Raw genomic sequence first — 25,529 nt, forward strand, 5'->3', positions numbered from 1 at the left:
CCTCCCATTCTTCTAAATTACAATGACTATAGAACCAGTTTTCTCAATCTCTCCACATACACCAACCCTCTCAACTCCCAACTCAAACTAGTGAACCTCCTCTGTACTCCCTCCAGTGCCAGTCCATCCTTCCTGAAGTAAGGAGACCAAACCTGTACACAGTACTCCAGGTGTGGCCTCCCCAGCACCCTGTATAGCTGCAGCATCACCATCCCTCTAGCAAGGAAGGACAATATTCCCTTCACTGCCTTAATTACCTGCTGCACCTGCAAACCAACTTCCTGTGATTCATGCACAAGGACACCCAGCTCCCTCTGCACAGCAGCCTGCTGCACGTTTTCACCATTTCATCATCCAGTTTGTTGTTAGTCCGACCAAAATGGATGACCTCACATATCCCAACATTGAACTCCATCTGCCAGATCCTTACCCACTCACATAACTGATCTGTATCCCTGTGCAGACTGACAGTGGCCTCTGCAGACATTGCTCTACCTCATCTTTGTATCAAATGTGAACTCTGACACCGTACACTTGGTCCTCAACTCCAAAACATTTGTGTAAATTGCAAACAGTTGTAGTGCCAACACCAATCCAAACACCCATTTATCCCCATTCTTTACTTTTTGTTGGTTAACTGATCCTGTATCAATGATAATTACCCACAATGCCATGCATGTTTACCTTATTCAGCAGCCTTTTATGTGGCAACTTATCGAATGCCTTCTGGAAATCCAGGTACACCACATCCACCGAGTCCCCCTTGTCCAACGCACTTGTCGTATCCTCAAGTAATTCTAATAAACGCGTTAAACGTGACCTGTCTTTCATGAATCCATGCTGTGTCTGCTCAATGAGACAATTTCTACCCAGATATCTCACCACTACTTCCTTGAGAGGTTCAAGCATTTTCTCCACTACAGAAGTTAAGCCATCGGATCCTTTTTGAAAAATAGTGGCACCACATTGGCAGCTTCCAGTCTGTCAAAAGCAGACATCCAACAAATTTTAGTGAATTATCACGAGGTCAATGTGTTATTCTCTCTCTGCCGCACCCCCCACCCCCGCACCCCTCCCCCCCCCCTCTCCATCCCCGCCAAACATCTCTTTTAGTCCCTGGGATGCATTCCATCAAGGCCAGGACACCCAACTACCTTTAGGCTGTTATCTTTCCCAATATTACCTCTTTACTGAGAATGATTGCTTCTCTGTCCTCATCTGCCATTGCCTCCATAGGCCTGCGACAATGAGAGTATATAGACAGTATGTTCCTGTTAAGGCCAAGGCTGGTAGGTGTAGAGAATGCTGCCTGACGAAAGAAATTGAGGGCCTGGTCGTGAAAATGAAGGAGGGATATGGCAGGTACAGAGAGCTGTGTTTGTGTGAATCCCGAGAGGAGTGTAGCGGCAGTAGGAGTATACTCGAGGTAAACTAGGAGGGCAAAAAGGAGACATGAGATAGCTTTAGGAAATAGGTTTAAGGAGCATCCAAAGTGATTGTACAAATACACTAAGGACAAACGAGTAACCAGGCAGAGAATAGGTACCCACAGCAATCAAGGCTGTCTGTGGAACTGCAGGAGGTGAGAGCGATTCTGTATGAGCGGAAAGGTTTTACAAACAAAATGTGCACGTCGGAAAACACAAAGTTGAACGTCCCAGTCTCGTGTTTTCAGTAAACGGGGAATTGCCTCAGTGTGGCTGCAGGCATGAGTGCGCGCCACCATCTTTATTTGGGGCAAAAATTCACTGGACACGTGCGGAGCCACCAGCTTTGTAGGGGGCAAGGTGCAGCCAGGCGCAGGTGCAGCCTGTCTCTGGTACAGAGTCATTGGGCAGGATTTACACAGAGCACATTCAAACTCAGAGAAATGGATGTTTATTTCTGGATTTGTTTCACCATTCATTTAAATGATTTGGTATCGTAAATGAGTTTGCAGGTCATACAAAATTGGAGGTATTGTAGATAATGAAGAAGGTTACCTCAGATTACAATGAGATATTGATCAGATGGGGTTTAATTTAGATAAATATGAGGTGCTGCAGTTTGGAAAAGCAAATCAGAGCAGGACTTTCACACTGAATGGCAAGGCCCTGGAGACGTTTGCGGAACAAAGAGACCTTGGACTGCAGGTTCATAGTCCTTGCAAGTCAAGTTGCAGGTCGATAGGATGATGAAGAAGGTGTTCAGTATATTTTCCTTCATTGGTTCGAGCATTGAGTATAGGATGTGGGAGGTCATGTTGCTGTACAGGACATTTGTTAGGCCACTTTTGGAATATTGTGTGCAGTTCTGGCCTGCCTCCTATCAGAAGGGTTCTGTGAAACTTGAAAGGTTTCAAAAAAGAATTACAAGGATGTTGTTGCGGTTGGAGGATATGAGCTGTAGGGTGAGGCATAAAAGGCTGGGGCTGTTTTCCCTGGAGTGCCATAGGCTGAGTGGTGATGTGATGGAGGTTTATACAATCATGAGGGGCATGAATAGAGTAAATGAACAAGGTATTTACCCTGGAGTGGTGGTGTCCAGATGTAGAGGGCATTTAGGGTGAACGGAGAAAATTTCAAAGGGGCCTAAAGGACAACTCTTTCATGCAGTGGGTGGAATGAATGCCAGAGGAAGTGGTGGAGGCTAGTACAATTAAAACATGTTAAAGGCATCTAAATAGACACATGATATGATTAGGAAGCGTTTACAGGGATATGGGCCAAGTGCTGGCAAATGGGAATAGATTAGGTTCGGATACCTGGTTGGCATGGATGAGTTAGACCGAAGGGTCTGTGTTGGTGCTATACATCTCTATGTGGGATCATAACAGCTTATACAGCTCTGCTTCATCTCTGGGCTCCCTCATGACCACTTTGTCAATATCGAGCTTCCTCAGTCTCAAACAATGCGTGTATATTTGGTCTGTTTAATATTTTACTATTACTTTTACAGACATTTTTGTAAGTTTATTTTTCACTGCCGCACAGCCCCTGACCATGTGCTGCTTATTAATTTTTTTCTGGAAAATCTTTGACAGTCAAGAATTATTTTTTTCCAATAAGCAAGTGCATTTTCCTTCCATTTCTAACTATCAAATTCTGCACCATTTTCATTCCCTGTAATCCATTTTGCACTCCCTGAAATATCAACTGTGTCTCCTTCCACAGATACCAGTGATTAATGCCAAAGCCCTGTTGCCTGTGGAGAGGGTGATGTTTGACTTTCTTGTACAGCTGCAGTTTGTGTGGTGAAGGTGCTCCTACAATGTGGTTGGGTAAGAGACATTACAGAGTATTCATTACAGCAACAGTGATGATTTCAAGATAATGTCCAATTAAAGAACAGTTTGTAGTTTTGTTATCCTGCTTATAATTTCACAAAAATATTATTGGGAACTTTAGACATAAGGCCAGAGAAGGATGATATTAGATCAGGTGACCAAAAGCATTGCCAAATAAGCAGGTTTTGAGGAATGTCTAAAGGAGGAAAGCAGATCTGTGAGGTTTTAGCTGTGAATTTCAGACCTTTTTGCTTTGGCAACTGTAAAAGCAGCCACACAGGTCGGTAATGAATTAACTGATCATTGGGAGTCTCGAACAGAATGGGTTGCTGAGATCTCAAAGGGTGTGTGTTGCAGCGAGCTAGGGATGATCACAACCAGGAATTAAATCAAGGGTGAGAATTTTAAATTGAGGGATGTGGGCCGGATGCTGGCAGGTGAGACTAGATTGGATTGGGATACCTGGTCGGCATGGACGGGTTGGATTGAAGGGTCTGTTTCCATGCTGTACATCTCTGTGGCTCTATGTTGTTGATTATGAATAGGAGCCTTTTGATGGATCGACAAATTTTGGTACGAGGGAGTACTTGGGCAGCAGAGATATAGGGTTTCTTGAGATTACAGGGAGGTTGAATGTGGGCAGCTGGCCAGGAGTGTGTTTGGATAATGAAGTCTAGAGATAATACAAGGTGGATGAGAGTATATGAGCTGATACAAGGGTAGAATCAGCTATAAATAGTGATCTTGGAGTGGGACTGGGCTGTCGCTCTCACCTCACCTCTCGGATTCAGCTGGTTGCCAGATTGTGAATCAGGCGGTAACACCATCGGGAGCTGAGTGGCCCTGGTGGAGCCTAAAATGAGTGTCACTCAGCTGGCTGTTGCTGAGCAGCTGCTGCTTGATAGCCCTGTTGATGACATCTTCCATCACTTTACTGCTGATCGAGTGTGGACTGATAGATGGAAATTGGCTGGGTTGGATTGCCCTGTGTTTTTGTGTTGAACATCCCTGGGCAATGTTCCACATTGTCGGTAGATGCCAGTGCTGGAGCGGTACGTGGCTTGGTTGGTGGCAAGTTCTGGAGCACAAGCCATCAGTATTATTGCCAGAATATTGGCAGGGCCCGTAGCCTTTGCACTACTTAACCATTTCTTGATGTTATTCAAACTGAATCGAACTGGCTTAAAACTCACATCTGTGATGTTGGAAACCACTGGAGAAGGCTGAGATGGATCATCCCACTTTGCACTTCTGGCTGAAGATTGCTGCAAATGCTGTCATCTTATCTGGTGCATGGATGTGTGAGGCCCCTCCATCAGTAAGGGTGGGAATATCTGTGATGCTTCCTCCAGTGAGTTGTTTAATTGTCCATCACCGTTCACAACTGGGTGTGGCAGAACTGCAGAGCTCCGATCTGTTCCATTGGATGTAGGATCGTTTAGCTCTGTTGCTTGCTGCTGATGCTTTTTTGCAAATGGTCCTGTTTGGTAGCTTCACCAGGTTGGCACTTCATTTTTAGGACTGCCTGGTGCTGCTCATGGCATGCCCTCCTTTCCTGTCCATTGTGATGGGTGAGAGCAGGATTTACAAACCCATGAGATTACAGATTGTGCTGGAGTACAGTTCTGCTGCTGTTGATGTCCCACAGTGCCTCAGAGATACCCAGTTTGAGATCCTACATCTCTTCGAAGTCTGTCCCATTTAGAACGGTGATAGTGCCACTCAACACAGTGGAGGTTTTTCTCAACTTTAAGGCAAGACTTTGTCTCCGAAAGGAATGTGTGATGGTCGCTCTTACTGATACTGTCATGGCCAGATGTATCTGCTGCTGGTCAATTCATAACAATGAGATCAAGTATGTTTTACACTCTTGTTGGTTCCCTCACCACCCGCTGCAGATTCAGTTGAGCAGCTATATCCTTTAGGATCTGACCAGCTCTGTCAGTAAATCTGTTGCAGAGCTAGTCTCGATTGTGGACATTGAAATCCTGTACCCAGAGTACATTTGATACCATTTTACTTCCTCAGTGCTTCCTCCAAATGTTGTTCAACATGAAGGAGAACTGATCCATCAGCCAAGGGAGGACGGGACGTGGTAATCAGCAGGAGCCATGAGACTTCCTGGTCTCCGGAGCCAATGCTGTGTACTCCCAGGGCAAATCCTCCCTGTCTGTACAACACTGTGCCACCACCTCTGCCTGGTCTGTCCTGCCGGTGGACAGGACATATCCAGAGATTTCAGGAGAAAGTGAAGACTGCAGATGCTGGAGATCAGAGTCAAGAGTCTGGTGCTGGAAAAGCACAGCAGGTCAGGGTGATGAAGGGCTGTGTCTCGAAACGTCGATTCTCCTGCTCCTCGGATGCTGCCTGACCTGTTGTGCTTTTCCAGCACCACACTCTCGATATCTAGGGATGGTGATGGTGGTGTCTGGTCATTATTTGTAAGGGATGATTCCGTGAATATGACTATGTCAGGCTGTTCCTTGACTAGTCTGAGGTACAGCTCTCCACATTGTGGCACCAAAAACCATATGTTAGTGAGGAGGACGTTGCACCATTGAGAGGGCTGAATCTGTGGTTGTAATTTCTGGTGCCTTGTTAGCTGCCAACTGGTCCATCCAGTTTCATTCCTTTGTTGAGACTTTGCAGTGATTAATACAGTGAGCAGCTGGCTGGGCCACTGTCAGATTGGCAGGATTTTTTTGGCCATTGACAATGGTTTCATGGAGATCAGAAGATTCCTAATACATTGTTTTTTTTTCTTGAATTCAGATTCCACCATCTGCCAAGACGGGATTCGAACCAGGACTTCAGTCATTTGTTTTAATATTCTGGATAAAAGTTAAATACATCAGGTTTGTTCACTCATTTTAAATATCACTTACCCTGGTTTTGTTTCTTTGTAAAACACTGTCCATCATCCTGTCTCCTCCATCCTCCCCTCCAACAACGAGTGAAGAGCTCATGGAGTTTCTCTGTCACTAAGACTGAGATAATCCGATCTGCTGCTTCCCTCCCTCCCACTAGCCCACTGAGCCAAACTGCCTCACGTGGTGTTCCTGGTTTTTATCCTAAACCTACATCTTTCTCCAGTCTCTTGTCAAGCCTTATCAGAGCTCACCTTGACCCTTTTCCCTAATCTCGGTAAACTCACTTTCCAACTCTCTTTCCTCCGCTGCCGCCTCATCACTCCCCTTCGCCAATTCATAGATATTGTTCCTTGTTCTGTCTGTTGGTATTTTTTGGTTATGTCCTTCTCTCCCATTCTGTGGAAAACTAATATTTGACCTCACCGTTGTTGGAAAATCCTGCTCCATCTCAACTCTCCCTTTCCTTTCTGAATTCCTTGCATTTGGTGTCCCTCAACGATCTATCCTTGGTCTCTCCTGTATCTCACGTACATAGTGCCAGGAGGTGATATCGTCCAAAAACACTGTGTTAGGTTTGACATGTACACTGACGATACCCAGTTCTCCCTCCCCATCATCCCTCTCCATTACTCCACTGTTACTCAGTTACCAAACTGCTTACCACATTGCCACTACTCGATTAGCTGCAGTTTCCTCCAATGAAACATTGTCACGGTTAAACCCATTGCCTTACCTTTACCTTTCTGCTGAGCCCCTCCCTCCCACTGGGAACTCTCTGAGGCAAAATGACACTCTTCACAATATTGCTGTTATATCTGATCCCAAGGTGACCTTCTGATCAGACATCCACACAATCACAACACCAGGAATTCCAATCTCTTAAACATTGCTTTTCTCCACCTCACCCCAGCTCCATTGCCACTGAAACCCCTTACCCGCGTCTGTGTCGCCTTATCTTGATGAATCCAAAACAGAACCCTTGATTCCATGACTCAGAATCTGATTTCAGACTCCCCTCTCAGTATTTACGCTCAGACACATCCTCTCAGTATTTATCCTGTCAAACCCCTTAAGAATCCCATCTGTCTCAATGAGATCACCACTCTTTCTCCACAATCCAGTGAGTAGAGTCCCAACCTTTCCAGCCTTTATTTAAAAGATAATCCCTCCAAACCAGGGATCATCTAATTGAATTTTCCTTGAAATGCCTCCAATAAAGTGACACATTTCCTTATTTAAATGGACCAAAACTGCTCTCGTTACTGCAGATATGGTGGTGTCACCAGCACTTCCATATGTTACTCTCAGGTATATACTCCAAACTCTCATACTGAACACCTTTGAAACAAAACGTTCCATTCCCCTTCCTGATTCCCTGTTGTAACTGTGTGGTAGCTTTCTGTGTTTCCTGAACAATTACCCCTGGTCCCTTTGTGGTGCAGCTTTCTACAGTTTCTACCATTTAAATAGTACTTTGTTCTTTTATTATCTCCTCCAAAATGAGCAACTTCCCATTTTCCCAAGTTACACCCCATCTGGCAACTTGTTGCCCCCTTCTCCTGTGCATCTCTCTTTTCATAATCCTCTTAGACCTTTACAGTTATGCCTTTTCTATGAGATATTCCCCCTTCCCATTCATCCAAACGTTTACTGGGAGCACTGGACAGTGGGAAGCAGGCAGAGTTGCTATCTTTTTAGGGATACGCTTTGGAGTGATTGAGAGGATCTTCCTACCCATTGGTCAGGATGGAGACAACTTGCCCATCGTTAGGCATTAGCCTTTCACACCCATGTCTTATTGATGAGGCAGAGCGGCAGCACGGAATGAAAGAAAAGAAAGTCATTCTTGTTCCCCATATCTCACTGACGCTTGGGTCATTTTCTCCAATGTGTCAAAGGACTGCTGTGTTCAGTCACATGGGATCTCAAGTTGGAATCTCCTAGAAACCCACAGATTTCCCCCTGAGTTGACTGCTGATGTCCTCAAGGGTCATATGTACAGTAATCCTGGGCCACGAGGAGGGGATGGTGTGAGTTTCTAACTTGAACTGAGAGTGACAGATTTTGTAAACTTGTATTACAGGATATTATAGGTGGACATTCAGATGGTAATCTCAGTAAATGTTAATAGACAATAGATAAATGTATGGTTATCCACTTTGGTGGCAAGAACAGGAAGGCAGATTAGTACCTCAATGGAATCAATTTAGGCAAAGTGGCAGTACAGAGAGACCTGGGTGTTCTTGTACACTAGTCAATGAAGGCCAGCATGCAGGTACAGCAGGTAGTGAAGAAGGCTAATCGCATGCTGGCCTTCATAATAAGAGGAATTGAGTATAGAAGCAATGAGGTGCTTCTGCAGCTGTACAGGGCCCTGGTGAGACCACACCTGGAGTACTGTGTGCAGTTCTGGTCTCCAAATTTGAGGAAAGATATTCTGGCTATTGAGAGAGTGCAGCGTAGGTTCACAAGGTCAATTCCTGGAATGGCGGGATTACCTTACACTGAAAGACTGAAGCGACTGGGCTTGGATACCCTTGAGTTTAGAAGACTGAGAGGGGATCTGATTGAGACATATGAGATTATGAAAGGATTGGACACTCTGGCAGCAGGAAACATGTTTCCGCTGATGGGTGAGTGTTGAACCAGAGGACACAGCTTAAAAATACGGGGTAGACCATTTAGGACAGAGATAAGGAGAAACTTCTTCACGCAGAGAGTGGTGGCTGTGTGGAATGCTCTGCCCCAGAGGGCAGTGGAGGCCCAGTCTCTGGATTCATTTAAGAAAGAGTTGATAGAGCTCTCAAGGATAGTGTGATCAAGGGTTATGGAGATAAGGCAGGAACAGGATACTGATTAGGAATGATCAGCCATGATCATATTGAATGGCAGTGCAGGCTTGAAGGGCTGAATGGCTACTCCTGCACCTATTGTCTATTGTCTATTCAATGTGTCATGTAATCCTTTTATGATGACCTGTTGAGTGTAAGGTTTATTATTCGAATGTGTAATTTTTGTGTAAGGATGCCTCAGAGAGAGCAGAATAATCTTAAAGGGGACAATAACCATTTTTTTTTGGGGGGGGGAGCTGTTGTTTATTGGTATCAATGACATTGGAATAGAAGAGTTCACATTGTTGGATCATTTGAATCTCTTGTGGGGTAGAATTGAAATCCATCAGAAGGATGGATTGTCCCGGCACTGGAAAGGAAGAGTTGCTTGTGCTATTCAGGAGGCATTAAAATAGTGAAGGAATGTGGGTAAACCAAAAGAGAAAGTGAGGAAAGAGCTAAGTCTGAGGCTGATACAGTTCAGATGTCAAACAGTCAAGGCAGGCAAAGGCATGGCAGAGAACGAGGTAGGACTGAGCAGTTACACTGCATTTATTTCAATGCAGGAGGCCCGATAGGTCGGGCAGATGAGCTCAGAGCATAATTTTGAACATGGCACTGGGATATTATAGCAATTACAGAGGCATGACTCAGGGATGGATAGGACTAGCAGCTTAATATTCCGGTGTATAGATGCTATAGCAAAGATAGAAAGGGGGCAACAGAGCAGGGGGAAGAGGTATTTTTGATTAGGGATAACATTACAGCTGGGCTTCAAGAGGGTATTCCTGGGAGTACATCCAGGCAAGTTGTACAGGTGGAACTGAGAAATAAGGGATGATCTTCTTACTGGGATTGTACTATTGACCCCTCCTCACCCCTTCCCCAATAGTCAGCGGGGAATTGAGAAGCAAATGTATAAATACATCACTTATCTGTAAGAATAGTATGGTTGTATACAAGACTTGACCTTTTTTATTCATTCCCAGGATGCGGGTGTCACTGGCTGGGCCCAAAGGACAGTCACATTGCTGTGGGTCTGGAGTCACACGTAGGCCAGACCTGGTAAGGATGGCAGATTACTTCCCTGAAGAATATTAGTGAATCTGATGGGGTTTTTTTTCGCAACAATCGACAATGGATTCATAGTCTTTCATCGATTCCTAATTCCAATTTTTTTATCGAATTCACATTCCACCATCTGCCGTAGCAGGCTTCACACCCAGAGCTCCAGAACTTTATCTGGGTGTCTGGATTATCCGTTTAGCCAAAATATCACTAGGCCATTTGGCAGGGTGAGTGACTGAGGTATCCGTAGGACAGCACATCAGCACCAAAATTCCCATGGTCTCTGCGGACCATAGAAAGGGCTAGGGAGGGAAATATATTCCTGGTGGTGGGATCTGACTGTAGGTAGCGGAAAAGTCGCTTTATCTGGTGATAAGTGGGGTGGCAAGTGAGGACCGGTGGATTAAATTCTTCTTGTGGTTGGAGGGGTGGTGTAAAGGTGAAGGTGCAGGAAGTGGAGGATATGCATTGAAGGGCATTGTTGATCACGTGGAAGGGAGATGTGGTGCTTGAAGTAGGAAACCTTTCTGCGATGTCCTGGAGTGGAATTGCTTCTCTTGGGAGCACATATGGCAGAAGCAGAGGAATGAGAGTACAGGATCACGTTTTTACTGAATATACTCGAGGGTAATCAGGAGAGTAAAAAGGGGAAATGACATATCTCTAGGAAATAGTTTAAGAAGAATCCAAAGAGATTTTTCAAATACATTAAGGATAAAAGAATAACCAGGCAGAGAATAGGACACCTTAAAGATCAAGGAGGCCATCTATGGAATAACAGGAAGTGGGAGAGATACTATGCTATTCTGTTCTAGAGAGTTTGGAGAAATAATAGTGATAACTTGAAAAGTGTCCATAATACAGAGGAGGTCGTACTGGATGTCTTAAATCGTAGCAAGGTGTATCCCAGAAACTTGTGGAAAGCTAGGAAAGTGATAGCAGTGCCCCTCCCTGAGATATTTATATCATCGTTTATGACAGGTGAGGTTGGAAGATGTGTGCCATTATTTAAAAAAGTAGTAAGGAAAGGCCAGGGAGCAAGAGGACAGTCATCCTGACGTCAGTGGCAGGCAAGTTGTTGGAAGGGATTCTGAGGGATAGGATTTACATGTATTTGCAAAGACGAGGAATGATTAGTGATAGTCAACGTGGCTTTGTGTGGGGGAAATTCTCTCTCTCTAACTTGATTGAGTTTTTTTGAAGGCAGACTGTGGACGTTATCTATATGGACACTGAGCAGACTGGTTAGCAAGGTTAGATAACATTGAATGTTGGGAGAACCAGACATTTGGATACAAAACTGGCTTGAAGGTAGGTGGCGGAGGGTTGATTTGTGGACTGGAGGCCTGTGAGCAGCAGTGTGCTGCAGGATTGGATATGGAGTCCTTAAACAAATGACTTGGTATGGTCAGAAGACACCAAAATTGGAGGTGTAGTGGACAGTGAAGAAGGTTAGTTCAGAATACAACGGGATCTTGATCAGATGGGCCAAAGGAGCAAGGAATGGCAGATGGAGTTCAATTTAGATAAATGTGAGCTGTTGTATTTTGGAAAGGCAAATCAGGGCGGGACGTATGCACTTAATGGTAAAATCCTGGGGAGTGTTGCTGAACAAAGAAACCATGGTGTGCAGGTTAATTGTTCCTTGAAAGTGGTGTTGCAGGTAGGAAGGCTAGTGAAGGTGGCGTTTGGTACATTTATATTTATTGGTCAATGCATTGAATACAGAAGCTGGGACGTCATATTGTGGCTGGACAGGACATTGATTAAGCCATTCAGGAATTCTGTTTTAAGTTCAAAATTCCCTATTTTGGGAAGGGTGTTGTGAATCTTGAAAGAGTTCAGACAAGATTTACAACAATTTTGCCAGGGTTGGAGGATTTGAGCTATCGGGAGAGGCTGAATAGGCTGGGGTTAATTGCCCTGGAGAGTCAAAGACTGAGAGGTGATTTTACGGAGATTTATAAAATCATGAGGGGCATGGATATGGTGAACAGCTGGAGTCTTTTCCCCCCAGGTTAGATGGGTCCAAAACAAGAGCACATGGGCTTAAGTTGAGAGGGCAAAAATTTAAAAGGGATCTAAGGGGCCTCTGGAGATGCTGCAAATCTGTCCCAACTCCCCTCCCATTTGCCCTTAGCCCCCCAAATCTTTGCTTAAAAAGTAAAATTCCAAATATGTTTATGAATAACTGCTGAATCTGTGTCCAGCTGAGCATGGTGTATGTGTGGAATGAGCTGCCAGATGAAGTAGTGGAGGCTGATAGAATTACAACATTTAAAATGCATCCGATTGAGTACATGAATACGAAGTGTTTCGAATGATACGGACCAATTGCTGGCAAACGAGACTCCATTAGTTTAGGATTCCTAGTTGGCATGGACCAATTGGACCAAAGGTCTGTTTCTGTGCTGTACATCTGACACTAATAAATGAAAATAAGATGTGTTCCTCTTTTGTGGAGAGCTAGCAGAAGCACAGATAATTATCCTTGGAGCTAAGAATGTTAAGCAATGATTTCGACCAGGTGCAGATTTGTTTCCAAGGTATTTAATTTGCAGAGAGAGAGAGGAATTGTTAACAGCGTCACAATTTTAGTAACTATTTTCAAGTAATTGGCAACTAATGCAGGGTGAATATGTGAACATTATTTTATTCAGTAAATTCTGAGCAGCTGGAACAGGCTGAATGGCAGCTGGACACAGATTCAGCAGTTATTCATAAACAGATTTGGAATTTTACTTTTTAAGCAAAGGTTTGGGGGGCTAAGGGCAAATGGGAGGGGAGTTGGGACAGATTTGCAGCATCTCCAGAGGGAGAGAGTATAGCCCCAATGGGCTGAATAGCCCCCAGCCCCATGCTCTGTGATACTGCCCCATTCACTGTGAATGATGAAGCTCATCCCAGGGCAGAGAGGTAGGATACCACCACTCACCTCACAATGGGCCTCAGGAGATTGATGTCAGCACAGGCCAATAGGAGGCAGAGGGTGGGACTTGTACACGAGGCAGTACCAGTTTATCTTCCAACCAATCGGAGTGAACGAGGGTATCCTGAAGGCGGGAATTAAAGAAAGGCACATGTAGCAGAGGTTTGAGAAACTGGAGGAGATTAGAGATAGGGAGCGTTCTGTGGCTGGAGAGGAATTATATAAATAAGGAAGAGTTGTGAGGCTGGATGAGGTGACAGTGATCGGGAGAGTTGTGAGGATCGAGGAATTTGGAGACAGTGATAATTGGAGTCCTAATGATATACAGCAAGGAAACAGGCCCTGTGGTCCAACTAGTCCATGCCGACCATAATTCCAAACTGAACTAATTGTACCTGCCTCCGTTTAGTCCACATCCATCCAAATATTTCCTATTTACATACTTATCTGAATGTCTTTTAAATATTGTAATTGTATTCACAGCTACCACTTCCTCTGGAAGTTCATTTCATCCGTATAATTTTTGTTTTAAACCCTAATGTCTTTTCTCAAATCTTTCTCATCTCTTCTCAAAATGAATGCACCCGAATTTTGAATTGCCCTCTCTCCCGGCCATTCACCTTTATCTACACTCTTCATAATTGCATAAACTTTTTAATAAGGTCACCCCTCAACCTCCTAAACTCCAGTGAAAAAAGTCCCACCCTTTCCTGATAACACAATCCCTCCATTCTCATTAACATTCCAGTAAATCTCTTCTGAACCTGCTCCGATTTAATGATACCCTTCCTATAACAGCACAACCAGAACTGGCCTCACCAACATCCTGTACAACCTGAACATACCGTCCCAATTCCTATACTCAAAGGTGTGAACATTGAAGGTAAGTGTGCTTGAACACCTTTTTAACCACCCTATCTGCATGTAACACGAACTTCAAAGACATGAAGCCCTCGGTCTCTTTGTTCCATATCACTACTCAACGCCTTACTTGTAATGAGTGTAAGTCCTGCCTTCGTTTGTTTTATCAAGATGTAATATTTTGCATTTATTCCAATCCAAAACTCCTCTGAGTATAAAGGCAGTAGGAGTATAATTAAGAGGGAAATCAGGAGGCAAAAAAAGGGACGCGAGATAGCGTTGGAAGATAGGGTTAAAGATAATCCAAATGGCTTTTATAAATACATGAAGAACAAAAGGCTAACTAGGGAGAAAATAGAGACCCTCAAAGATCAGCAAGGCAGCCATTGTGTGGAGCTGCAGGTGATGGGCGAGATAGGAAACAAGTATTTTGCATCAGTGTTTACTGTGAAGAAGTACATGGGAGATATAGAATGTGGGGAAATAAATGGTGACATCTTGAAAAAAAGTCCATATTACAGAGGAGGAGGAGGTGCTGGATGAGTGGCTAAGGAGTGGTGCAGGGGAAAAGGATTCACATTTTTGGATCATTGTGATCAACTCTGGAGTAGACTTGACCTGCATAAGAAGGATGGATTGTACCTGAATTGGAAGGTGTCTAATATCGAGGCAGGGAGATTTGTTAATCCTACACTGGAGGCAGTAAACCAGCGAGGAGTAGGTGTGATCGCAAATAGATAGTGAGAAAAGAGGTATCTCTGAGGTTGGTACAGTTCAGAAGGCAAATAGTCATTGCAGACAAGAGCAAGGCACAGAACAAGGTGGAATTCAGCACTTACACTGCACTTATTTCAATGCAAGAGGCCTGACAGGGAAGGCAAATGAGCTCAGGGTATGGTTTTGAACATGGCACTGGGATATCATGGGTATTATAGAAAGGACTGGCAACTTAATGTTTCTGGGTATAGATGCTATAGGAAGAATAGAAAGGAGGACAAGAGGAGAGGGAGTGGCATTTTTGATTAGGGACAGCATTATGGTTGTGCTTAGGGAGGACATTCCTGGGAGTACGTCCACTGAAGTTATTTGGGTGGAACTGGGAAATAAGGAATGGATGATCTCCTTATTGGGGTTGTCTGCGTGGGTTTCATCTGGGTGCTCTGGTTTCCTCCCACAGTGCAAAGATATGCTGGGTAGGTTCGATTATCCTGGCTGAATTGCCACAGTGTTCAGGGATGTGCAGGTTGGGTGGATTATCCAGGCTGAATTGCCCACAGTGTTCAGGGATGTGCAGGGTGGCCCTGGCTCTGAGGGTCAGTGTCGATGTGATGAGATGAATGGTCTTATTCCACACTGTCGGGATTCTCTGATAATTCTACTAGTTTTAAAATAGTTACAGAAAATAATAGACCAGATCTAAAAGTTAAGGTTCTAAATTAGACAAAGGCCAATTTTGACAGCACAAGGCAAGCACTTTCAAAATTTGTTTGCGGGAGGTTATTCCCAGGGAAAGGGACGGCTGGAAAGTGGGAACATAAGAACATAAGGAATAAGAGCAGGAGTAAGCCATCTGGCCCCTCAAGCCTGCTCTGCCATCCACAAGATCAGGGCTGATCTTTTCATGGCCTCAGCTCCACATTCCTGCTCCCTCACCATAGCCCTTTATTCCTTTCCTGTTCACAAATCTACATTTTGCCTTCAAGGCGTTCAAGTTGATAACGTCAAATGCTGCACTCGGCAGGGAATTCCACAGATTCACAATCCTTTAGCTGAAGAAGCTCCGCCTGAACTCAGTCCTACATCTGCTCCCCCTTATTTTGAGGTTATGCTCTAGTTTCACCCATCCCCAGTGGAAATAACCTCTCTTCTTCTATCTTATCTACTTCCTTCAAAGTTTTATTTTTTCCTCTCCAACCTCCCATTCTTCTAAATTACAATGACTATAGAACCAGTTTTCTCAATCTTTCCACATACGCCAATCCACTCAACTCCCAACTCAAGCTCGTGAACCTCCTGTGCCAGTACATCCTTGCTAATGTACGGGGACCAAACCTGTACCCAGTACTCCAGGTGTGGCCTTGCCAGCACCCTGTACAGCTGCAGCATAACCATCCCTCTAGCAATGAAGGACAATATTCCCTTCACTGTCTTAATTACCTGCTGCACCTGCAAACCAACTTCCTGTGATTCTTGCACAAAAACACCCAGCTCCCTCTGTACAGCAGCCTGCTGCAGGTTTTCACCATTTCGTCATCAGTTTGTTGTTCGTCCAACTAAAATGGATAACCTCACATTTCCCAACATTGTCCTCCATCCACCAGATCCTTACCAACTCACTTAACCGATCTGTATCCCTGTGCAGACTGACAGTGGCCTCTGCAGACATTGCTCTCCCTTATCTTTGTATCAAATGTGAACTCTGACACCGTACACTTGGTCCTCAACTCCTAAACAGTTGTAGTGCCAACAGTAATCCAAACACCTATTTATCCCCATTCTTTATTTTTTGTTGGTTAACCGATCCTGTATCAATGATAATTATCCACAATGCCATGCATCTTTACCTTATACAGCAGCCTTTTGTGTGGCAACTTGTCGAATACCTGCTGGAAATCCAGATATACCACATCCACCGCGCCCCCCTTGTCCAACGTGCTCTTCAAATAATTATCTTCAAATAATTTCAGTAAATGTGTTATACATGACCTACCTTCCATGAATCCATGCTGTGTCTGCTCAATGAGACAATTTCTACTCAGATATCTCACCACTACTTCCTTGAGAGATTCAAGCATTTTCTCCACTAAAGAAGTTACGCTAACGGGTCCTTTTTGAAACATAGTGGCACCACATTTGCAGCTTCCAGTCTGTCAAAACCATCCCAGAATCCAACAAATTTTAGTGAATTATCACGAGTTGTATTAGCTGTTCCACCCCCCCCCCCCCCCCCCCCCCCGCCATTTCTTTTGTTTCCCTTGGATGCATTCCATCAAGGCCAGGAGACCCATCTACCTTTAGGCTGTTATCTTTTCCAACATAAGCTCTTTACTGAGAATGATTGCTTCTCTGTCCTCATCTGCCATTGCCTTTATAGGCCGGCGACGATGAAAGTACATAGACAGTATGTTCCTGTTAAAGCCAAGGCTAGTAGGTGTAGAGAATGCTGCCTGTCGAGAGACGTTGAAGGCCTGGTCAAGAAAATGAAGGAGGGATATGGCAGGTACAGACAGCTGGGTTTGAGTGACTCCCTAGAGGAGTGTAGGGGCAGTTGGAGTATATTCGAGGTAAACCACGAGGGCAAAAATGGGACATGAGATAGCTTTAGGAAATAGGTTTAAGGAGAATCCAAAGTGATTGTACAAATACACGAAGGACAAACGAGTAACCAGGCAGAGAACAGATACCCGCTAAAATCATCAAGGCTGTCTGTGGAACCGCAGGAGGTGGGAGAGATTCTAGATGAGATTCTTTTACTGAAAGAGGATGTGGCAGCTAGAGTGTTGGGAGAAATAAATAATGATAACGTGATAAGTGTCCATGTTACAGAGGAGGGGGTACTGGATGTCTTAAACGGTAGCAAGGTGGAATAATCCCTGGGACCTGCTCAGGGGTAACCCAGAACTTTGTGGGAATCTAGGGAAGTGTTTGCTGGACCCCTCGCTGAAATATTTGTGTCATTGATAGTCACAGGTGAGGTGCTGGAAGATGGGCACAATTATTTGAGAAAGATGGGAAGGAAAGGCCAGGGAACAATAGACCAGTGAGTCTAAAATCAGTGGCAGAGAAGTAGTTGGATGTGATTCTCAGGGACATGATTTACATGTAATTGGAAAGGCAAGAAGTGATGAGGGAGAGGCAGCATGGCTTTGTATATGGAAGTCACTAACTCGGACTCCAGGAAGACACAAGGTTCTACATAACAGACCGGTTAGCAAGTTTGAGACTGTAGAATACAGGGAGGACTAGCTATTTAGATACAGAATTGTCTAGAAGGTCATAGAGATGTATAACATGGAAACAGACCCTTCAGTCCGTACCGTCCATGCCAACAACTTACCCAACCCAACAACTGTGTGAGAAATATGCTGTCAGGATGGGTGCTGGGTCCACTGCTTTTTGTCATTTTATATCAATGATTTCTATGTGAATATATGAGGTATGGTTAGGATGTTTACACGAGACACCAAAATTGGGGTGTAATGGACAGTGAAGAAGGTTACCGCCGTACAATGGGACTTCAATCAAATGGGCTAAGGAGGGGCAGATGGGTTTAATTTCGATAAATATGGATTTCTGCATTTTGGAAAAGCAAATCAGAGCAGGGCTTGTACACTTAATGAGGAGGACCTGGGGAGTGTTGCTGAACAAAGAGACCTTGGAATGCAGGTCACACTTCCTTGAAAGTGGGAATCTTAGGTAGGCTAGTGAAGAAGGTGTTTTGTTTTGAGTATAGGAGTTGCGACATTATTTTGGGGCTGTACAGGGCATTGATTCAGCTACTTCTCGAATTCTGCTTTCAGTCCTAGTCTCCCCGCTATAGGAATGATGTTGTGATACTTGAAAGGATTCAGAAAAGATGCACAAAGATGTTGCCAGGGTTGAGAGTTTGAGATATAGGGAGAGGCTGAATTGGCTGGGGCTGTTTTCCCTGGGGCATGGGATGCTGAGAGCTGACCTCAGTGGTTGATACACTCGTGAGGGACATGGTGAGGGTGAACAGCCAGGGTCATTTTTCCCACGTTAGGTGGGTCCAAAACCAGAGAGCACAGGCTTAAGGTGTGAGGGAAAAGATTTAAAAGGGATATGAGGGGCAATGTTTTCAAGCTGAACATGTTATGTGTATGGAATGAGCTGCCAGAGAAAGTGTGGAGGCTGGTACAATTGCAACATTTAAAAGGCATCTGATTGGATATGTGATCAGGCAAGTTGGAGAAGGATATGAGCCAAGTCCTGGCAAATGGGATGAGATTAATTTAGGATATCTGGTGGGCATGGACAAGTTGGACCAAGGGGTCAGTTTCTGTGCTGTACATTTCTATGACACTAATAAATTAAAATTAAGATCGGTTTCTCTTTTCTGGAGAGTTAGCAGAAGGTCAGAAATTCTCCTTGGAGCTGAGAAGGTTAAGCAGTGATTTCAACGAGGAGCAGAATTGTTTCCAGGAAATTTAATTTACAGAGAGACAGTATGAGAAATTGTTAACATTGTCACAATTTTTTTGTACTACTTTCAGGTAACTGGCAAGTAATGCAGGGTAAAAACGTGAAGATTATTTTACTCAGTAAGTTCTGAGCATCTGGAACAGTTTGATCGACAGCTGGATGCAGATTCAGTAGTTATTGTCAAAACAAATTTGCAATTTTCCTTTTTAAAGGAAGGATTTGGAGGGTTATGTCCAAATGGAAGGTGAGTTGGGACTGACTGGCACCATCTCCAGAGGGAGAGTGTACAGCCCCATTGGGCTGAATAGCCCCCAGCCCCTGTGCTCTGAGATACTGTCCCATTCACTGAATGACAAAGCTCATCACAGGGCAGAGCCATAGACATGTATAGCATGAAAACACACTCTTTGGTTAAACTGGTCTATGCCGACCAGATATTCCAACCTAATCTAGTCCCATTTGCCAACACTTGGCACATATCCCTTTACTCTCTTACTATTCATATACCCATCCAGATGCCAAATGGTATAATTGTACCAACCTCCTCCACTTCCCGAGAGAAGATTCCATCCACGCACCAACTCCACTGTGAAAGAAATTGCCCCTCAGATCCATTTTAAATCTTTCCCTTCTCATTTTAAACCTATGCCCTCACGCTCTGGACTCCTCCATCCCAGGGAAGAGACCTTGTCTATTTATCCTACCCATGTCCCTCATGATTTAATAAACCTTTGAGGTCACCTCTCAGCCTCTGATGCACCTGGGAGGATCCCACCACTTCTGTCACAATGGAGCCTGGCTGATTGACACAGCTTCAGACCAATAGGACAGTTGGCGTGATCCTCCAGCCAATGGGAGTGAATGAGGGGTGGGTCCAGCGGGTCAACACCTGACCATGAGCTTTGCAAGCGCAGTGTCACTGTGAGGGGTCTCAGTGAGTGTGAAGGGACTGGGAGGGTTGATTTGCACTGTTTCAGTCTGCCAGACCTGAAAGAAATACTCGGGGTAAATTAAAACCAAAAGAACTGCGGATGCTGTAAATCACACACAACAACCAGAAGGTACTGGAAAAGCTCCGCAGATCTGACAGCATCTGTGAAGAGAAATCAGTTTGCATTTTGGATCCGGTGACCCTACCTCAGGTACTGATATTACTGAGAAAAAACTATTGGTTTATATGGAGAAGGTAGGAGTTAAGGAGTAAATGATAGGTGGGGATAGAGTCCAAAGAGAGAGAGAGAGAGGAGCAGTTGGACAAAGGAGTGGATATTAACCTGGCTGGGGGAGGGTAAATAGGGAGTCCCCTGTTTGTGGGGACTGTTCGTGGCTAACCATAGGTAGTGTGTAATAGCAGGCTCTGTAATAACAAGGCCTGATATGTGGGGTAGGGGGCAAAGACACTAGAACGTGGGAGAGTTCAGGACCTAAAATGATTGAATTCGATGTTGAAGACAGAAGATTGCAGGGTCCCCGAGTGGGAGATGAGGTGTTGTTCTTCCAGCTTGCTTTAAAGTGTGGCACTGGAAAAGCACAGCAATTCAGGCAGCATCCAAAGAGCAGGAGAATCGACATATTGGGCATATAAGCAAATCATCAGAAATGTGGGAGTGGGGGCAGCGGGCTGAGCGATAAATAGGGAGGGGTGTGTGAGGTTGGGGGGAAGGGAGCTACGAAGAGACTAGGTAGAGGTAGATGGGGTAGTGGTGAGAGAGTGGAATGGATAATTGTGAAGGAAGATGGACAGGTGGGACAGTTCAAGAGGCCAGTGCCGAGTTGGAGGTTTGAATCTGTGATGAGGTGGGAGAGAGGAAATGAGGAAACCTTGATGCTGTGTGGTTGATAAGTCCCAAGGTAGAAGATGAGGTGTTCTTCCACCAGGCGTTAGGTGGCTCTGATTTGGGGGTGGATGACACCCAGGAATTGCATGTCCTTGGCAGCGTGGCGGCGGAGGGGGTAGCTGAAGTGGTTGGCCACAGGGCAGTGAGGTTGGTTGGTGCATATTCCCTGATATATTCCACAAGTTGGCATCCTGACTCCCCACTGTAGAGGAGACCACATCGAGAGCAAAGGACACAAAAAGTGAGGTGTTTGGATGTGGGAGGATCCTGTGGTGCCTTGGATGGAGGTGAGGGGTGAGGTGTGGGCACAGGTGGTAAGTGAAGGTGCTGGCAGTGGACAATAGTTTGGTGGGTCGCATGGATCTAATGAGGAAGTGACAGAGGGAATGGTCTCTGGAATGCTGAAAGGGGTGGGGAGGGAAATATATCTCTGGTGGTGAGGTCTGATTGTAGGTGGTGGAAATGGCAGACGATGATGCATTGTATCTGGGTGGAAGGTGAGGACTAGGGGGATTCCATCCTTGTTGCAGTTGGAGGTGTGGGTGCCAAGGGCAGTTGTGTGGGAAGTGGAGGAGATACACGGGAGGGGAAATTGCAGTCCTTGAAATCGGAGGCCATTTGGTATGTTCTGAAGTGTTCTGCCAGCGTGCATCAAGCTTCACTGGAACACTGCAGTAAGCATGAGACAGAGATGTTGGCCTGGGAACAGCCTTGTGTGTTACAGTGACGGGCAACTGGATGCTCCGGGTCTTTTTTGCAACAGAACGTAGATCATCAGCCGCCTTTTCCACCACCGCTACTGAGATGCTACCAGGTTCCTGCCTCCTCCATTAACAGCTTCCCGCCCTCCCAGCCGGATCGTTATCCACTCTTTTGTCTTTCCAAATGTTCCAGTCTCTCTTTGGGCTCTGTCTCCACCTATTATTTACTCTTTAACCCTTATCTTCTGTAGTCCAAAGATGTGCAGGTTAGGAGAATTGGCCCAGCTAAATTTCCCGTAGTGTTCAGGGCTGTGCCTTAGTCCGGGGAAATGGTGAGTAATAGGGATGGGGAATGGGTCTGGGTGGGTGTGGAATCGTTGGGCCGAAGGGCCGGTTTCCTGTGGGGATTCTAATTTTCCCAGCTGTCATCGGTTCTGAGGAAGGGTCACTGGACTCGTGATGACCCTTGGTGTGTGCAGGAGGTGGAAACGGGAAAGGGGAGAGTGGCAACAGAAACTGGATGAAATGTATCAGTGTAGACTTTGAGGATATAATTATACTCTGTGCAGGTCGTTAATCTGAATTAGAAACTCTTGGTCCCACGTTTGCAGCAAAGTGGAAGATGGCTTGGGCCTCAGGCAGTGAGAGGTGCTGGGTTATGGTTGCCATCTTTATCTGGGGTCAAGGTACAGCAAGGAGCATGCACGTGTCCTCTTCCTGGGTGGGGGCGGTGCGATTTGAAGAGGAGCATCCAACACATATCAAAAGAAGTGTTTGCCTTCACTATTCATCTTGCACTGACTGTGAGCTTTGTTTTGTGAATTCATTTTATAGGAAATTATTTGAGAATAATTGAGACTGTGATCTCAAAAGTAAGTTTCTACAGTCCACAGAGTCATCACGACCTAAATATCATTGGCATTTAATTGTGAAAGGAGAAAGGTTTGTCTGTTCTGTCTGTGGGAAAATATTTTCAATATTTTTGTCAAGCAAAAAGCAGAAAGATGTTCAAGTCCATGGTTGGATCACCCTTTGGGTATGTGTTTAATTCTTGGCCCTGTAGCTGTGGAAGGAGATATTGGCCTGAGAGAGAGCACAGTTTTATCCATATTACACCTCGTCTCTTTGTAGGAATGTCAGATTTAGTCCCAATCATCCACTTTATGATGTTAACCTGTAAACTCCTTACTTCCAATTCCCTGCAAATTTCTCATTGAAATTCCTTGTGGACTCAAATTCCAGCACCATTTCAGGTGGGATGTTCCAGATTCTGACAACTGTCTATTTATTCAGAAACTGCTGAAGTCCATTTTGACTCTGGGGTTACAAAGGGCTGAATTGAAAGATGAGATGCTGCTCCTGAGCTCCCAGTGAGGTGCATTGGAACAGTACAGGAGGCTGAAGGCAGTGTAGATGTGAGCAGACAATGAAAATGACAGGGCTGCACTGTGAGGTCTGCTTGGATCAATGAAAGTGTTTTTGAGTTGGATGTAAACAGAGTGAGATGAGACAGGGAGAAGTTGAAGCTAAAACTCCGTTTTACTTCAGGCCTTTCAGAAATTCACAGTCCCAATGGGAATAGCCAATTTGTCAGTGATACCTGCGGAGTATTTAAGGTTTTAAAAATACGACATATCAGCTTAAATAAAGTTTTTTAATTATAATGGGCATGTTTGAAGTGAAGGAAGGTTGCTCACTCATTTAAATTCTCTTTTTGGGAGTAACTGGATGAATGTAGTGAGATGTTGTTACAGGAGCCTTCAGACCTGTGGTGTGCTCCTCTTGCACAATGTGGGACATAAGGGACGCTTCCAGTGTCCGTGACGGTTATGTGTGCAGGCAGTGTGCCCATCTGTAGCTACTGGGAAACTGTTTTTCAGACCTGGAAATGAGAGTGGACTCACTGTGGAGCAATACTGAGAATGTTATGGACAGCACGGTTAGTGAGTTAGTCACACTGCAGGTGAGGGTTACACAGGCAGAAAGGGAATGGGTGACCATTAGATCAAGTAAAAGGCTCAGGAAGGAAGTGCATGACTCCCCAGTGATCATTCCCCTTCTCAAACGGAAATTGTGCACCGCTTGGGATTCTGTAAGGGGGGAACAGGTGGGATGGACTCTCGGGGGAAATCAACAGCCAGGTTCATGACACCACAGATAGCTCCGCTGCCCAGAACTGGAGGAAGGAGAATGGCAGAGCTGTAGTGACAAGGGATCCAGTAGTCAGGGTCAGAGATAGGTGTGTCTTTGGCCACAGACATGAATCCAGGACAGTGGAATTGAACCCAGGTCCATTTCTTGATAAGTGCACAGACCAATAAAGGTCAGCGTCCCAAATGCAACCTTCAGCACTTGACCACCCTGAAGCTCTACTTTCCAGGGATGATGCACTTGTTCTGAGCCCTTCAGAGGGATTGAAGGGGACAGAGAGAAAACAGGAACAGGGTTGTGTTGCCGATCTATAAAATAACTGTCTCCCTCGTCTCTCGGTTTCTCCCCCTGCCTTGGTCTCCCACACCCCTCGTGCCTCCTCCCCCACCGCAGGGAAAAGTCCTTGTCTATTTAGCCTAACCATGCCCCAACTGATATTATAAACCTCTGTAAGGTCACCCATCAGCTTCTGACACTCCAGGGAAAACAATGTATTCAGCCTCTCCCTGTAGCTAAGATCCCCCAACCCTGGCAACATGCTTGTAATTCTTTTCTGAACCCTTTCAAGTTTCACAATATTGCTTTGATAGGAAGGAGACCAGAATTGCACGCAATATTCCAAGAGTGACCTAACCAATGCCCTGTACAGCGGTATTATGACCTCCCAACTCCTATGACTTCCCAACTCCTGTACTCGGTACTCTGACCAATAAAGGAAAGCATACTAAACACCTTCTTCACTATCCAATCTACCTGCGATTCTGCTTTCAATGAGCTATGAATCTGCACTCCAAGGTCTCTTTGTTCAGCAGCACTCCCGAGGACCTTACCATTAAGTGATACACCCTGCTAATATCTGCTTTTCCAAAATGCAGCACCTCACATTTATCTAAATTAAACTCTAACTGCCAGTCCTCAGCACATTTGACCCTCTGATCAAGATCCCGTTGTAATCTGAGATAATCCCCTCCAATTTTGGTGTCATCTTACTAACAATACTTCCTATATTCACATCCAAATCATTGATATAAATTATGAAAATTAGTGGATCCAGCACTGATATTTTGTGACACCCCACTGATCACAGGTCTCCAATCTGAAAAGCAACCTTCCACCACCACCCTCTGTCTTCTACCTTTGAGCCAGTTTTGTATCCAAATGGCTCGTTCTCTCTGTATTCCATGAGATCTAACCTTGCTAACCAGTCTCCCATGGGGAACCTTGTTGAACACCTTACTGATGTCCATGTAGATCGTTTCCACCGCTTTGCCCTCATCAATCCTCTTTGTTACTTCTTCAAAAAAATGGACTCATGTTCATTAGAGGGGATTTCTCACACACAAAGCCGTTATTAATATCCACGACTTAACTCTGTACATTGGGATCTGTATCACCCAGTTATGGGTGTTAATATTCTGGATAAAGTTCACGTACACCAGCTTTGTGTTAGTGACTGTGTATTGAATCTTGTTAATAACACCAATGCCGGTTAGTTCCTTTAGAAAGGCAGTCCCTTCCGTCTGCTCTGTCTCCTCCATCCCCACCGTAGACAGTCAGTGGGAAGAGCTCATGGAGTTTCCATGTGAGTGAGATTGAGAAAATCTTCCCTTCATTCCACTAGCCCACCAGGAAATGGTGGTAGTGTCCTTACCACTGAACCACGAGGTTTGGGTTCAAAGTTGAGTAACAGCATCTTTGAAGAGGCTGATTGGAAAACATGCCCATGCTCCTAACTGTCCCTGCCTGAGCCTCCAAACAGAACCTTCCTGTAGTTTCTCTCCTGTCAGACTCTCCCATTGCAGAGTTTGTCCAGGATCCTCTCCTGCTGCTGCACTGCTCCTGTCTCTCATTG

The 25,529-nt window shown here is 45.0% G+C and overlaps 1 long non-coding RNA gene across 5 annotated transcripts in view; it reads left to right on the forward strand.

The window, feature by feature from the left end:
• The window catches only part of LOC148146308 (uncharacterized), a 979,539-nt gene that overhangs the window by 1,895 nt on the left and 952,115 nt on the right, over window positions 1–25,529 (forward strand). For all 5 annotated transcript variants that reach the window (XR_015760813.1, XR_015760812.1, XR_015760811.1 and 2 more), the window contains exon 2: window positions 3,153–3,259. This is a non-coding gene — a long non-coding RNA (uncharacterized LOC148146308). The remainder of the gene's footprint in view (window positions 1–3,152; window positions 3,260–25,529) is intronic.

Source organism: Chiloscyllium plagiosum, unplaced genomic scaffold, assembly GCF_037043375.1.
Source record: "Chiloscyllium plagiosum isolate Xiang-an unplaced genomic scaffold, Cpla_swu_hap1 HiC_scaffold_21, whole genome shotgun sequence".
Taxonomy (NCBI): domain Eukaryota; kingdom Metazoa; phylum Chordata; class Chondrichthyes; order Orectolobiformes; family Hemiscylliidae; genus Chiloscyllium; species Chiloscyllium plagiosum.